At 40.0% G+C, this 15869-nt stretch overlaps 2 protein-coding genes across 6 annotated transcripts in view; one reads left to right on the top strand and one right to left on the bottom strand.

Annotated features, from left to right (window-relative positions):
• Positions 1–926, bottom strand: part of syndig1l (synapse differentiation inducing 1-like) — an 82370-nt gene extending 81444 nt beyond the window's left edge. Inside the window, exon 1 of the mRNA XM_057822976.1 lies at positions 838–926. The gene's annotated coding sequence lies outside the window, so the exon portion shown is untranslated. The remainder of the gene's footprint in view (positions 1–837) is intronic.
• slc25a47a (solute carrier family 25 member 47a) overlaps positions 1–15869 on the top strand; it is a 560121-nt gene that overhangs the window by 358431 nt on the left and 185821 nt on the right. The gene's annotated exons all lie outside the window — the stretch shown is intronic.

A 15869-nucleotide genomic window follows, 5' to 3' on the forward strand; every position in this document is an offset into this window, starting at 1 on the left:
GAAAATCTGTGGAGGGAGTTGAAAGTCCGTGTTGCCCAACGACAGCCCAAAAACATCACTGCTCTAGAGGAGATTTGCATGGAGGAATGGGCCAAAATACCAGCAACAGTGTGTGAAAAGCTTGTTAAGAGTTACAGAAAACGTTTGGAGTCTGTTATTGCCAACAAAGGGTACATAACAAAGTATTAAGATGAACTTTGGTATTGACCAAATACTTATTTTCCACCATGATTTGCAAATAAATTCTTAAAAATCAGACAATGTGATTTTATGTTTTTTTTTTCCACATTCTGTCTCTCATGGCAGAGGTTTACCCATGTTGACAATTACAGGCCTCTCTAATATTTTCAAATGGGAGAACTTGCACAATTAGTGGTTGACTAAATACTTATTTGCCCCACTGTATTTGCATGGATATGACCTAGTCAAAATTGCATTTTTGGAAATTTCACACAGAACTGCTAAAGTACACTCAAATAATTGCATGCGAAGACAGTTAAGCTGTAGCCTAAGAAAAGGCAGAACCATCTCTTAAAACTGCGTCTTCAGGGTATTTCAATGAAAAAGTGTTGAAATCACATACAGCCTGTGTTATTAAGACACCTGGGAACTGTTTTAAATTGTGACAAAAAAGGAGCATAAAGTGTCCTTTAAAAATAGGGACGTGTAAACAGCCCCCAGACTTGACACAAACTCAAACAGACTCCGCAGTCTGTATCCCTGGTGACTATTTAATTATGCACTGCTATCAAATGCCCACTTGTTATTTCTCTTCCAAATTGTCATCCATTATACTCGTCCCCACCGACTGTACGTAGGTAGTCTTTGGGCTCGCACCTGCAGGCCGGGCTTGCAAAGCAGAAGCTACGACATGGTTGTGTCGAGATGATTCCTTTGCTACGCGTCATTAGGGCCACCATCTGATCACAGCTCCCGCCTGCGGACAGCAGACAGGATAATGATGCCAAAAAAAGAATGGAGTTAACCCGTCTTTTCGATTCAATTCTACTATGTCTCTCCTACCGCCCATCTTTTGACTTTCCAATCCCTGCCGCTTTAATCCCCTTTAGAGACCGGCTCCTAAATGAGTTTCAGTAGCGGCGGAGGCCACGGATGCTGTCGTGCTCTGCGTTCCAACAGCCACTTGACTAGACCGTCTCAACGGGATTAATGGAAGAGACTGCAAATAAGCAGCAAAGTGAAAGTCAAGTTGGTGGTCACAATGAATGTTGGTGGGATTTATGTAGGGATTAAATGCTCCTATCAAGAAGGTCATGTTTCCATTGGCCTGTGTCCAATGGCACGTAGAATGACATTAAAGAACAACTTCATATTCCCGTCATTTTGTTGGCAACAAGAACAGATTTAAAACTGAAATGGAAGTTCCAAAATACGCCGAAGGAATCTGGCCTTCTAGCCAGATTGCTGGAATACACGCCAGCCGAACCCGCCGGAACCGCACTAGCGCAATTCCAATGACCTGGGCCATTGAAATTTCAACAACCCGGCCAAAAGGCCAAACTCCACGCGTTCACGCTAGTTTTAACCCCTTGTACTGACTCCATTTTAAAAGCTGGTAAAAGGCTTCGGAACACAAGTTGACAATTTATCCCAAGTCGGCAGCAATCATACAGCACAGAGAGACCCAGCTGAGGAGGCAAACTGGGTCCAGGGTCACCATATCACAAGTAAACAAAAGATTCCCGAGAAAAATGACAACGATTAGTTAAACATTCAGCCTTTTAAAGGCTCTGGTAAGGCGGACTGTGGTCCAGAAGTAGGGTGTGTTTGGGCGTTTCCATTGGCCTCTGTCCAATGGCACATAGAATGACATTAAAAAACAACTTCATATTCCCGTCATTTTGTTGGCAACAAGAACAGATTTAAAATAATGCAATGGAAGTTCCAAAAGACACTGAAGAAATCTGGCCTTCTAGCCAGATTGCCGGAATTACGCCAGCAGTACCGCTAGAACCGCGCTCACGCAATTCCAACGACCCGGGCCGGCGAAATCACGGCAACCCGGCCAAAAGGCCAACCTCCGCACGTTCACCCTAGTTTTAACCCCTTGTACTGACTCCATTTTAAAAGCTGGTAAAAGGCTTCGAAACACAAGTTGACAATTTATCCCAAGTCCGCAGCAATCATACAGCATAGAGAGACCCAGGGGAGGAGGCAAACTGGATCCAGGGTCACGATATCACAAGTCAACAAAAGATTCCCAAGAAAGATGACAACGATTAAACATTCAGTCTTTTAAAGGCTCTGGTAAGGCGGACTGTGGTCTGGAAGTAGGGTGTGTTTGGGCATTGTTTAGCATTATTCGTTGCTGTGGATTGGACTGGAGTATTCAGTCGCTACTGTTGTCGGGGCAATGAGAGTTAAAGATTTTGCCATCCTTAGCGCCACGTGAGTGCTGAGTCTTCACTTCTCGGCTGCAGGTTCCTCCGTATCAGATGTTCCTTGTGGCAAGACAAGATGTCCCGCCATTTGTTCTGGACTGTCCAGAAGAGCTGATTGTGGGATTTGGTGGTGCAGACTTGTAGATTTCTTGCCTATCACCCGCTTGTTAGCGTCAATCGCGCACGTTGGGCTTCCGTGGTCAGAAGGCGTCCTGTATCTGTTCTGCCCTTATCTGCCTGTTGTCTTGGTGCTGCAAATTCTAATCATTTCAAGTCCAACTGTTCATAATATCAAATATATTCTTCTTGTTTTTCTACAACTATGATGATAATGCTATTAATTTTATATTGGGTGTGTTAAATTCATTCAAACAGTCAAACCGTAAATATTAGAAAAGATACTATTCCCTGATTGATTATATTAAGTGTGTTAGAGTAATACAAACGGTCAAACAGTAAATACGAGAAAAGATACTATTCCCTTTAACACGTAAACAGTGTCCCGCTGTATTAGTCTATATTAAAGAAATCTGTTTTATTTAGTTATTTTTTTTTCTCTTAAAAATGGAAAATTAGAAGTTAAACTTTACTTCAAAGTAGAGATGTCCCGATCACATATTTTTGCACCCGAGTCCGAGTCACCTGATTTTGAGAATATACCGATACCGAGTCTCGACACGATGCATGAAAGAAAAAAGTTCGAAACATGTTACGGCACTTCCTCTTCCGCTTTTTCCGGGATTGTTGCGGATTATAAAACATATTCCTTCATAATTTTTGTTACTGTTTCGCCCTTAAAAAAAAAAAAAAAATTTTTTTTATTAAAAACCCGATCATTATCACCCGATTCTGATCCTCTGAAAAATTACGTGATTGGCCCGATTTCTGATTACGTGATCAGATCCCTACATAATATTAATCTTAAAATGGTGTTAACTTATTCTAGATTTAGCCTTTTGCTGTTGTGGTTTTTAGATCAAAGAACTATTAAACAATGATGAGAAATGTAGCATTAACAAGCAATAAATAACTTGTGGGACTTGTTTCTGTTTTTTTTCTCTTTCAATGAACGATACATCTATTTTAAAAGTAACATTGCACTGCCTTTCATGATTAAAACAGTCGTAATGGATGATAAGATTTATTTGACATTCTTTGAGGGCAAGTCCCAACACAACAAGCAAAAATAATGGACACACCCAATGGCGTACCGCAAACAACACGTCACTTCTGCTCATTAATATTCATGACGTTAGCTACTGTTGCTAAGGGAGAACATGCCACCGTTTGTCCCCAATAGAAAATGAATGAAAATCGTGTACGAAGGAGATGTTTACAAAGCTAAACCTACAGTGGGGAGAACAAGTATTTGACACACTGCCAATGGGAAAACCCACTGGCAGTGTATCAAATACTTGTTCTCCCCACTGTATCAATTCTCTTCAAAAATGATGTCCCTGGTGCCAAATTCACTTGCAAAGATGTGGAAGTACATAAAAATGTTCAGTTAAAGAGATGGCTTGAGTGTCGAGGGCTGAAAAAGACGAAAAAACGGGCCAAACGTAGCATAGCCTTAGCTGTTTTTTATCGACACCTTTTCTTACGCGACTGACAATGACATTCTCCTGTTTCAACAAGCTATCCTTTGCTACCAGCCCTGTCTTTACTATATAGTATATCCTCTGGTTGTCCAACGTCTCTGACCGTTGTTGGGGGTAATTTATATTTTGTGTAGCGATCGCAAATGCTACTCAGTGACAGCCAACAAACACTTTTAATTTTTTCATTGATAACAAATTTTAATTCTAAAATTTATTCACACTTCCCCCTTACTGAAGTTGTTTTTTTAGCAACAGAAAAGGTAAAAGTGGCAGTCATATACCATTTTAATTCTTTTCAGGTCATTCATTGTCAGACAGAAGCAGCACGGCACAAGGTCACGCTAAAAAATACGTTAAAAATATTAAAATGGCTTACCTCTTTGTCCTCTGAAAGACCATGCCAACCCAACAAAATGTTTACTGCATATGAAATGTGAATGGATACACCGAGCTGGCGTTAAAAGTCCACGCAAGTTGATTGATTCTTCACATTTTTTGCTCCTTTTTTTTTTTTTTTTTTTGGGAACCGTATGAAGAAAACATCCTTCATATGTCGTAATGTCTAGTAATTTCTACAAGTTCCAAAAAAGTTGTGTGATCGGCATGTTCGTTTTTGAAAGATTACCCGAGAAAAGTAGCAGAATTAACATGGTTTCTATGCGAGGGCGGGTCTATAATGTCCCACTTCGGCTTTACTTCCGCTTTACGATGCGACGTCACTGTCTAAAAATAGCATGCGTGCGGTACACCATTGCTGGTACTCTTTCTTTTTTTTCTTCTACTTGCCTGTCAATAATGTTACAGTCGTTATACAGTCGAATTCATGCATCAGTGGATCACATCGATTGTTTTCTTAGTAACAAGGTAGCAACAAAGGTTGCAAATAATTGTTATTCCCCTGATCATTCTGCACTGGTGAGACTTGTCCTCTGTTTCACTGGTGGGCAACATCAACCATCTAAAGGTTGCATCTTGCGTTCTGACAACGCATCAGGTCCTTGAGCGTTAAGGCCAAGCACATCACAACAAACCCAGGCAGGTGGTCGAATCAAAGAAGACTGGTGCTCTACGGGAGACCTGAAGGCTGGTAATGAGAACAACTCGCTATAGGATGAATAAAATAAAATTAAAAAAAATAAAAAATGACGTCGCCGCTGGTATGAACAGACCTGAGAGCCCCTAAACATCCGTCAGAAGCAAAAGCCTCAAAGTGCGCCCGAGACATCCCACACACTTTGTCCTCTCCCGTCTAAGGGATTCCTCTCCCGGATGTCTAAATTTGTCAGCCCGAGTCCATTAGCCCCCATTTCAATGAGCGATTGCTCACGCTGCCACTTTCTCGTCCCTCACACTGACCTTCACGCTTGCGACGGAGCAAAATCCACGACTGTTATTCCCTCGAAACAACTGCTAGTGAAGCGTGCAACATTGAGACTTTCTCAGCATATTTATTTACCACTTCTTCATATACCGTATTTTTCGGACTATAAGTCGCAGTTTTTTTCATAGTTTGGCTGGGGGTGTGACTTATACTCAGGAGCGACTTATGTGTGAAATTATTAACACATTATGATATCATTTCACATGTTATTTTTGAGTTTTGGAGTGACACTGATGGTTTGGTAAACTTGTTAGCATGTTCTTTTTGCTATAGATATCGGAATAACTCTTAATAGCTATGGCCACGTTCGCGTTCTGCGTTTGGCAATGTGTGTTCAATTGTATTATTGACTTTTTTTATATTGAAATGGATGCTTTTAGTTTGTGGCGCTTTCACGCCCAAGTGGGGGTGCACTCGCAGTCGTTTACGCGAAGAAGAGTGCTCACACGCCAGAAGAAGACGGACAGCTACGCAGCGTCTCTGAGCGAGTGGGCGAGAGAGACAGACAGACACGGCTGCGAACCTATGTTCATTGTTTATGCTTGTAAAATATCTACAGAGGCAACGCCTGTGTGTATCATCTTTTCTGTTGTTGTTGTGTTTTCCACCTGCGATCGGACACTTAGGCTAGGTTAATACTACAGGTCTTAATACACGAATCCGATTTTTTCGTGTTTTTCCGACTCAAGTCAGGCATTAACTTGACGGTCTGAATGGGACAAGTCGCATAGAAGTGGACCATTTCAAATCTGATCTGAGTCACCTTCGTAAGTGGTTCAAATCCGATATGGCCCACATTTTTTCAGAACATGACTGTTGGTCTGAACTGTCAAGACTCCCAAATCGGAATTCATGCAACAATTACGTCAGCAAAGAGCAAGAGGCACGGAGGACGGCAGCCATGTAGGCATTAGCGCCTAGCTTGAACTCTGCTTTTAAGAACGAATCCAGCTTGACCACAGTCATAAAAAAATAAAATGAAGAAAAGAATAATTCTTACAATTTTCGATTTTCATTCTGTGCGCCGAATGAGCAATATTTCATTATTGCACACATGGTCGAGTAGAGGCAAACTGATGCACCCACGTCACTTCACACACACACGTCAAGGCTCGTGTGTGCCTGTATGCATTTTATCAGTCCATATAAACTTTGAATATAAGACTAAACAGAGATTATTAATGTCTGTTATTTGTGTCCTCTTTTTGTAAATCAAAATATGATCACTCTGGAATGACATACAGCTGGCATGTGTAATTTGTTTTGATGCTTCTGCGCATGTGGGTCTCTTTGCTTAGCGCATCTCGGACTGCGAATTAGGCTACGTTCATACTACAGGTCTTAATGCACGAATCCGATTTTTTGTTATATATATTTTTTGGCGTGCCCGTTCAGACTGCCTTTGTCCATTGAGACCATTCAAGTATTACGCATGCGTACTAATTCACAGTCCGACAAGCAAGACGACCCGCATGCGCAAAAGCATCAAAACAAATGACTAATAATAATAATAATACATTTTATTTATAACGCACTTTACATTTGAAAACAAATCTCAAAGTGCACATCGCCACAAAAAAATAAAATAAATAAAAAGACTAAGAATAAAAGAGGAAAAGCAAAACAGGCAGAAGCAAAGATAAAATCAGATACCAATCAGATAAAAATAAGATAGTCAAATAAAATTAGCTAGAATAAGCTTTTTTAAAAAGGTGAGTTTTTAGTCCTTTTTTAAATGCATCCACCGTCTGCGGGGCTCTGAGGTGGTCTGGGAGGGCGTTCCACAGACGGGGAGCAGCAGCTGCAAAGGCCCTGTCGCCCATAGTCTTGAGCCGAGTCCTGGGCGGGAGTAGACGGTGCTGTTGGCCTGACCGGGTTCTAGCTGAATTATGTGATGTGAGGAGTTCGGTGAGGTAGGTGGGGGCTACACCGTGTAGACAGTGATGGGTGTGAAGGAGGATTTTGAATTCAATACGGAGGTGAACTGGGAGCCAGTGTAGGGTGTGAAGGATGGGGGTGATGTGCTCGTGTTTACGCACCCTCATCAGACCACACATGCTGTCTGTCATCCGTCATTCCAGGGATATCATATTTTGCGTTTAAAAAAGAGGAAACAAATAACAGACATAAATAATCCCAGTTTAGGTTTATATTCAAAGTATATGGATCGATAGCATGCACGCACTGTCCGTGCATGTCACACACACATACGCGCAGTTTGCCCTGACTCTCGGCCGTGTAAGCAATGTTGAAATATTGCTTATACGGAGCAGACACAAAACCGATCATTCTCAGGCTCATCCTCAACCCATTTATATATTTTTTTATGACTGTCCGACCCTTCCTAAAAAGCCGTGTTCAAGGCAAGCTAGGCGCTAATAACGCACAGCTGCACCGCTACCATGGTGTCGCTCTCGCATTTTGATGACGTAATTGCTGCATGAATTCCGATTTGAGAGACTGGACAGTACAGACCACCGCGACAGTCTGGAAAAATGTGGCCCAGATCGGATTTGAACCACATAGGAAAGTGTCCCGGATCAGATTCGAAATGGTCCAGTTCTATGCGACTTGTCACGTTCAGACTGTGAAGTTAATGCCTCACTCGAGTCGGAAAAACACGAAAAAATTGGATTGGTGCATTAATACCTGTAGTATGAACGTAGCCTTAGTGCGCATGCGTGTTGCTTGAACGGTCTCAATGGACAAAGGCAGTCTGAACGGGCACGCCAAAAAACAGATATGGCAAAAAATTGGATTTGTGCATTAAGACCTGTAGTATGAACCTAGCCTTAGAGCCAGTTGTGTGGTTGTTTGAACGATGTGCTAATGCTAGCGAACGCATGCTAACCGTTTGTGTCATTGCTGTAATAGCGCCTAATTATCATTTATTTACGTTGATGCGAACCTGTTTGGTATCGAGGATGAAATTGATTCAGCAAATTATACGGACGTCCAGCATCGTCCTTTGGGAGTTTAGCTCGCTGTATAGCCAGGACTGAGCCGTAGCGTCCTGGTGAGGACAGTATATTTGCATTTCGTTGTTTCTACATCATGTAACATACTGAACACGTATTCAGCATGTTGTTCTCTATTGTATTTTTATATTAGATTACCTTTCAATATGACATATTGAATGTGTTGGATTTTATCAAGTAAATTTTCCCCAAAAATGCGACTTATACCCCGGTGCGACTTATATATGTTTTTTTCCCTCTTCGTTGGGCATTTTATGGCAGGTGCGACTTATACTCAGGTGCGACTTATAGTCCGAAAAATACTGTACTACTACTCATACAGGGGTGCCTTGATGTGTTAGTTTAACTTGTCTTATGTCCCTTCTGCCCTTATTAAAACCATTACCAGTAGAGCTGGGAATCTTTGGGCACCTAACAATTCAATTACGATTACGATTCAGAGGCTCCGATTCGATTATAAAACGATTATTGATGCACCCCCCCCTCCTTTTTTTTTTTTTTAATGTTTTGTACATTAGTTCGAATATTGTTCAAAAATCCTCTCAGGCTAAACCAAACTACGATTTCAGTATGAAGTTAACATATAACGGTAAACAAATATACAAAATTAACGGGAAATAAAAAACTCCAGTCCCCATTCTGTATCAGCAGCTTTAAACTACATTCAATTAATTTAATGTTGTGAATCAACTGTTAGAGTTGTTCAAATTGCTCCCGTCATTCCATAATTTCCCTTCTGTCTACTTTTGTCAAAGTTTTAAAACTATTTCGTCATTTAAAGATAGATTCAAGACAAGATTCTGACGATTTAGTAGTATTTTAGAAAAAAAGGTAATTAGATTCGCTACAACAGCGCCTTCTAGAGAGGTCTACTACTTTAAGAAGGCGGCTGTTTACTTACGCCGGAAAGTCTGTCATTTCGCATCTCTGTTCAATAATACATGTTCTAACACCGACGTTGTCTGTCATTTTGCATCTAGTTCTACATATATATGATATCGACTGTAGCCGTATGTTTTTAGCAACTAGCAACTGGGCGTTGTTTGTAGCGGCTGTCAGCCGTAGTCAGGTATGATTGTTTTGTTTTTTTTATCTACCGGCATGAGTTGAACATGATATTTACTGTCGGTCCGTTCCTCATTGCGTCCCAAAGACCGCGCTGACTGTGTTTTACTTCCGCTTTACCTGGTATAATTCAATAATCAGAATTTGGATATTTGTGAATCGTTCTCGAATCTTCCACGGCCGAATCGCGAATAATCTAAGAATCTGAAATTTCGCGCACCTCTAATTACCAGTCTAAACTGTGCGAACTGTAACCATAGACACTTGTAAAATAGCATGCATTGTATTTCTACTCATGGAGGCTGCATTGTGGTTTCATTATACTTGTCAATTACCTATCAAAAATTCCCCACATTCAATAGTGCATTCAGACAACGGTATGTTCCACAGTAAACGCCAATGTTTCTTTTTATAGATGCCTAGATGTCCTTTACCAAGGGACGCAGCCCAGAGAGCTTCTGTGTAGCACCAGGGAAAATTAAATGTGATGATCCTTCCAATCAACCAATCAACACACATATCCCTCGTGGGGGACCATGAATTATTGTTGGATGACTGAGTGGAGGAATGAATCTCCTGAGACCTGAGATACTGATGATGCGAACGGGCTTGATTGATTCCCATTGAAGATCATTAGGAGTAAGTATTGCGCTGAATGGCAAGGACAAGGGTAAAAACAATTAATTTTTGACATGGGGCGGAATTAATACGAGACCTAGCTACTAAATGAAAATAGTGGTCGTGAGTTCGACTGCATGATCTTAGCCCAATAATAATCCATCACAAACTGCTGCGATGTAAAGGAAAGTTTGAATTTAGTGTTGTACACCTCTAGTACCACGTGCTGTAAAATGCCGGCCAACACTGAGGTCTACTGGGAGAAATGCAGCACAATTACAGCAAAAGGAAATCCTTTCAGTGGAATACAATACAAATTTTTGCTGTTCTAATAACCCTTGTTCTTACTGAGCATAGAGAATATATTCCTCTGAGTAGTGTCTCTCTTTGTACAGTGGGCCAAATAAGTATTTAGTCAATCACTAATTGTGCATGTTCTCCCACTTGAAAATATTAGAGAGGCCTGTAATGTTCAACATGGGTAAACCTCAACCATGAGAGACAGAATGTGTGTGTGGGGGGGAAGAAAATCACATTGTTTGATTTTTAAAGAATTTATTTTCAAATCATGGTGGAAAATAAGTATTTGGCAAAGCATGATGTTTCCACCCCCATGCTTCACAGTGGGTATGGTGTTCTTCGGATGCAATTCAGTATTCTTTCTCCTCCAAAAACCAAGAACCAGTGTTTGTACCAAAAAGTTCTATTTTGGTTTCATCTGACAATAACACATTCTCCCAGTCCTCTTCTGGATCATCCAAATGCTCTCTAGCAAACCGCAGGCAGGCTTGGACGTGTACTGGCTTCAGCAGGGGGACACGTCTGGCAGTGCAGGATTTGAGTCCCTGGCGGAGGATTGTGTTACTGATAGTAGCCTTTGTTACTGTGGTCCCAGCTCTCTGTAGGTCATTCACTAGGCCCCCCCGTGTGGTTCTGGAATTTTTGTTCACCGTTCTTGTTATCATTTTGACACCATAGGGTGAGATTTTGCATAGAGCCCCAGATTGAGGGAGATTATCAGTGGTCTTGTATGTCTTTCATTTTAAAATAATTGCTCCCACAGTTGATTTCTTTACACCAAGCATTTTACCTATTGCAGATTTAGTCTTCCCAGCCTGGTGCAGGTCTACAATTTTGTCTCTGGTGTCCTTCGACAGCTCTTTGGTCTTGGCCATCGTGGAGTTGGGAGTGTGACTGACTGAGATTGTGGACAGGTGTCTTTTATACCGATAACTAGTTAAAACAGGTGCCATTAATACAGGTAACGAGTGGAGCCTCGTTAGACCTCGTTAGTAGAAGTTAGACTTCTCTGACAGCCAGAAATCTTGCTTGTTTGTAGGTGACCAAATACTTATAATCTTGTCATCCATGTCAGCGTCTCTTGTTTGGTAATATCGCCTCACATTCAACTCTTTAAAAACGGCGACTGTCTCTTTGCAAATAAGGGAGACACAGTTGTTGCCTATTTTAGTGAAGAAATAGTCCAATTTCCACCTATCCTTGAAGTGTTGGCTGTCGCGGTCAACCTTCTTGTTTTTGTTGATTGTCGCCATTTTAGAAAATTGGGAGCAAAGGGTCACACGGAGTAATGTTGCTTAGAGTGTTGCTGCGTTTTAGTGGGTAAACGAGGAACAGCATTTAGTGTGTAAATTACTTCATATGCTGGTAGCAGTACTGCTGACCAATTTATTAAGTCTGTGTGCGGGCTAGATGTTATTGATTTTACGACAGAGGCTGGGGGCCGGATGAAATTTGACCACGGGCCGCATTTGGCCCCTGGGCCGGACTTTGGATATGACTGCTCTAAAGGATGCTATTAGTTTTGAAAAATTGTTTTGCTTTTCCATTATTTAGATAACATTGAAAATTAAATCAATATTTTTTTCAGCAAACATGTTTTGATTCCTTGTTCTAGCAGATGCTGTAGTATCCAACTAGGCATGTGCCGGTATGAGATTTTGACGGTACGATAACCGTGAGCAAAAATACCGCGGTTTCACGGTATCACGGTATTGCAATTATAGCTCCAAAATGTGTTATTTTGAGATGTATGGGTTAAAAAAGAATAACTTTTTTCCATTGAACAGGATTTGTTTTTTCAGAACATAGTTGCAAATTGGAATATGAATGTATTGTTAAAATACATAAATTATCAATAAAAAAACAAATATTTTAAATAAAATTAAAATATAACGTAGACTATACCCACAGCCACAGCTCAAGTTGCTCAAGTTTAGAGCAAGAACAAAATAATTTCTATAAAAAAGTAAAAACTCTTCTGAATAAAATTTTTAAAAATTTATACTGCATAATTGTTTTGAGGATTGAAAAGCTCAAGTGAAGTTTCGCCATTTTCAGCCACTGTGTCAACTCTAGTCTACATGATGTCATGCCTTTGTGTTAGAAAGAACAAAGAATTCAAAAGTTAATAAGTTAGTTAAAAATGTATAAGTTAGTTAAAATGTAAATATTGTTGTGGAAAGGTTTCACCTAAAAAAAAAAAAAATTTTTTTTAACATTGGGAGTGAGACCTCTTCTTGATCAAGCGAACGTGGATTTGTGCTTAGGGCAAGATCATCTTTCCTCAGTTAACGATCTTTGATGCTATGCCTTTTTTTTCCCCCTTCATTCAAGTGAATCGAATCAAGCTTGTTTTCTCACTCTGCGGCTGTAACACTCGACGAAGTTGCTCTCCCAGCTAAGCCTAGGCTAACATTCGTCTTTTATAAGCTTTTAGTTAGTTTGTATATCGAATTTCAAAGGAAAATATGTGTTTTGTTTTTGGCGAACTTTTTCATAGAGCTAATCTGTTTAGCTACTCACACATGGAAAAATACAATTGTACAACGTTTTAAATGTATTCATTTTGTATATTCCACTTACCACGATTTGAGAGCTCAATAAATTGAAGAAAAGAACGCCGTAAGTTTGGATTATTTGTTTAGGGTTCGCTGGCTGTTTAGCCGATAGTCACTTTCACACACAGCAACAAACGGGAGGGGGTGAGCGCCACGCCACTTCTGGCTGCATTTTTGACACATGAAAAATGGCGAATACCGTACTACGGTCTGACGGAAAATTTTATTGGTTTTGAAACCGCGACGTTTTCACACCACGGTAAACCGTGAAACCGGTAACCGGCACATGTCTATATCCAACCTGGCCTTAAATACAATATTTCACTCAGATTGCTATGCAATCTTCAGCCCGAAATGGGGCGCAATGTCTGGTGAGCCTCCAGAGATTCAGGAGATCATTTAAATGGCAGTCGGCAGGAAAGTTACTGGGGCATGGGGAGGGAATAGTGAAGGGTGCTGGAGAAATGCAAATTTGTGCTTTTGTCACCAGTGTTTCAAAATGTTGCTCAGGTAATCGACTTAATTCGTTGTTCAAAGTTACTAAAACAAAGGTCTGTGACTGTTTTATGGGTTTGTGTGCATTCAACAAATGTGTACGGCTGCAGTCACCTTGATTGTGGACTCACTTGCTGTTTTATGGGTTTGTGTGCATTCAACAAATATGTACAGGTGCAGTCACCTTGATTGTGGACTCACTTGTAAAACAACCTCAATGAGCCAAAATGAATGACTGCAGAAGAAAGGCAAATAGAATCAAAGCTTTGTATTGTATGAGGCTTGCCAGCCTAATCGGCAGCCAAGCCTAGCCTTTGAATCCCTTTCACCACACGCAAACACCAATACACACACACGTACCTCTTGAAGCTGTTTGAATGGCTTGTTATACAGAGAAGCGTTGCTTTCTTTCAACACAATCACGTCGTTGTCCTGTGTGTGCCAGGACACAACAATGTTCAAAGTTACCCTTAATATATTTTGTGTTTTACAAAAAGAGACACTTTTTTTGGTATCATGGCAACACCATATCACATTATTAAGGGGTCGAATGAATTCCGTGCCAAATATAATGTTTGCATACAATAATAATAATACGACCAATTCAACAAATTCATAGCTTTTTTTTGATCTAGCATATATTGCAGATAAAAACTAGAATACCCATTCTCATACATGTGAATATTTGTAAACGTCTGCTCATAAAAATGCCATCGCACTCTGCTGTCGGCTTCTAAAAATCCTCCTCAATGAGTGCAGCGAGAAGCGATTTTCACTCCATTATGCTGTGAAAATAAAGTGAACTAAATGAAACAAGGTTACCAAGCCTACTAAAGGCTTTTTTCAAGCAATGAAAAATAGCTTTCTATCCCACTCCCATTCATTCAGGGAAAACTGTTGATAAATTAGGCTCATTCATTACCATGTTGTGATTCTGTCAGTTTGCATAAACGTTTAGCATTTATTTTATTTTGTTATCCCTAAAATTGCTCACTTCCTGTCCAATTTCACCCATTTGTCCCTGTGAACTTTTATGATCCACCCTCTTCAGCGTTAACTGGTGAAACGGGTGCAGCTAACTTTTTCTAACTTTAACAGAGACGCTACTAAGCATTGCTTAGTATTACACACAACCACATTTTTTTTGCCTGTGTGCATGATAATCATAGATAATGGGAGTTTTGGCACAGCTTGACTGACCTTGTTTTTTCGTGGCTCTAACGGAAGCATCAGTACAAACACAAACACTTAGTCTGACGATGTTCTGTTTCATTGCGGTTGGAAAAGTTGACCTGATCACCTAGGTTCGTTTAAATTCAATCCATTTTCTCTTTTGGATTTTGGAGTTTCCTTGTGTATCTGACATTTTGTTACTGTTCCTTTGTTTTTCTTTTCTTTTCTCATCTGCCTTATTTACAGCAAAATAATGACATTAAAATGTTAAAATAGGTCACCAAAAGTTAACAATAGCACCATCTTATCGGGATGTTTTTTTTTTTTTTTTTTTACATGTTTTAAGCCTTAAAACTACATTATAAGCTAATATACATTAGTGGTTTAATTGTACACCAAATTTTGATTCAGGTCAGGACAGGAAAAAACAACTTGAAATTCTATTTTTTTTTTTTTTTTTTTTTTTTTTTTTAATACCATTTGGGTTAGGACTCAAATAAATTGCACTCTGAGGTTTTTTTTTTTCTTTGCAATTTAAAAAAAAAAAAAAGATACTGATATGAAATCGGACAATTTTAAAATCTTGATAAACGAACAAAACTGTAAACTTTGAATCTTTTCCAGCATCAGCACCCTGAACATGTCAAATGTAACTATTCAAGCTTAAAGTTTTTGGCTAGAAAGATTAACATATCCTCATCTTCTGCTCATATCTGGTTGCAGTGACAATAGTGAGCTGATTTTCTTTCATGTAGACACAACATTCACTCTTGGGTGATGGTGGGGCAACATATTACACGTTTCCTGCATCATACAATCTTTGTGAAGCAGTACGTCCGATTTATCCACTTGCCTTGCCTTGCCTTGCCAGCAGTGGTGGAGTGTAACAAAGTAAAAGTACTTCGTTACTGTACTAAAGTACATTTTTGTGTATCTGTACTTTACTTGAAGTAAGATATAATGGGCTACTTTTTACCTCACTACATTTTACAGCAGGTATCTGTACTTTATACTCCACTACTTTTCAAATTGTCTCCGGCGTTACATGTTACTTTTGTTTGTTTTCTTTTTTTTTTTTTTCTCATTGTGGATTGATAGTTTCGAATAATAAGCCCCTTGCAACTATGTCGTAACTGAGAACTTGAGGCAGCAACACGAGTATAAGCAAGATTAGGCAGGTGAACAAGGTATTGACCAATAAAAACCACCACACTGTTGTACAGTAGGTGGCGGTATGCACCTGATAGTTGCTTGAAATCTGCCGTTAAGTTAAATTTTGGAGTTTTTGAGCTTGTTAA

This window comes from Corythoichthys intestinalis, chromosome 19 (assembly GCF_030265065.1).
Source record: "Corythoichthys intestinalis isolate RoL2023-P3 chromosome 19, ASM3026506v1, whole genome shotgun sequence".
Lineage (NCBI taxonomy): Eukaryota > Metazoa > Chordata > Actinopteri > Syngnathiformes > Syngnathidae > Corythoichthys > Corythoichthys intestinalis.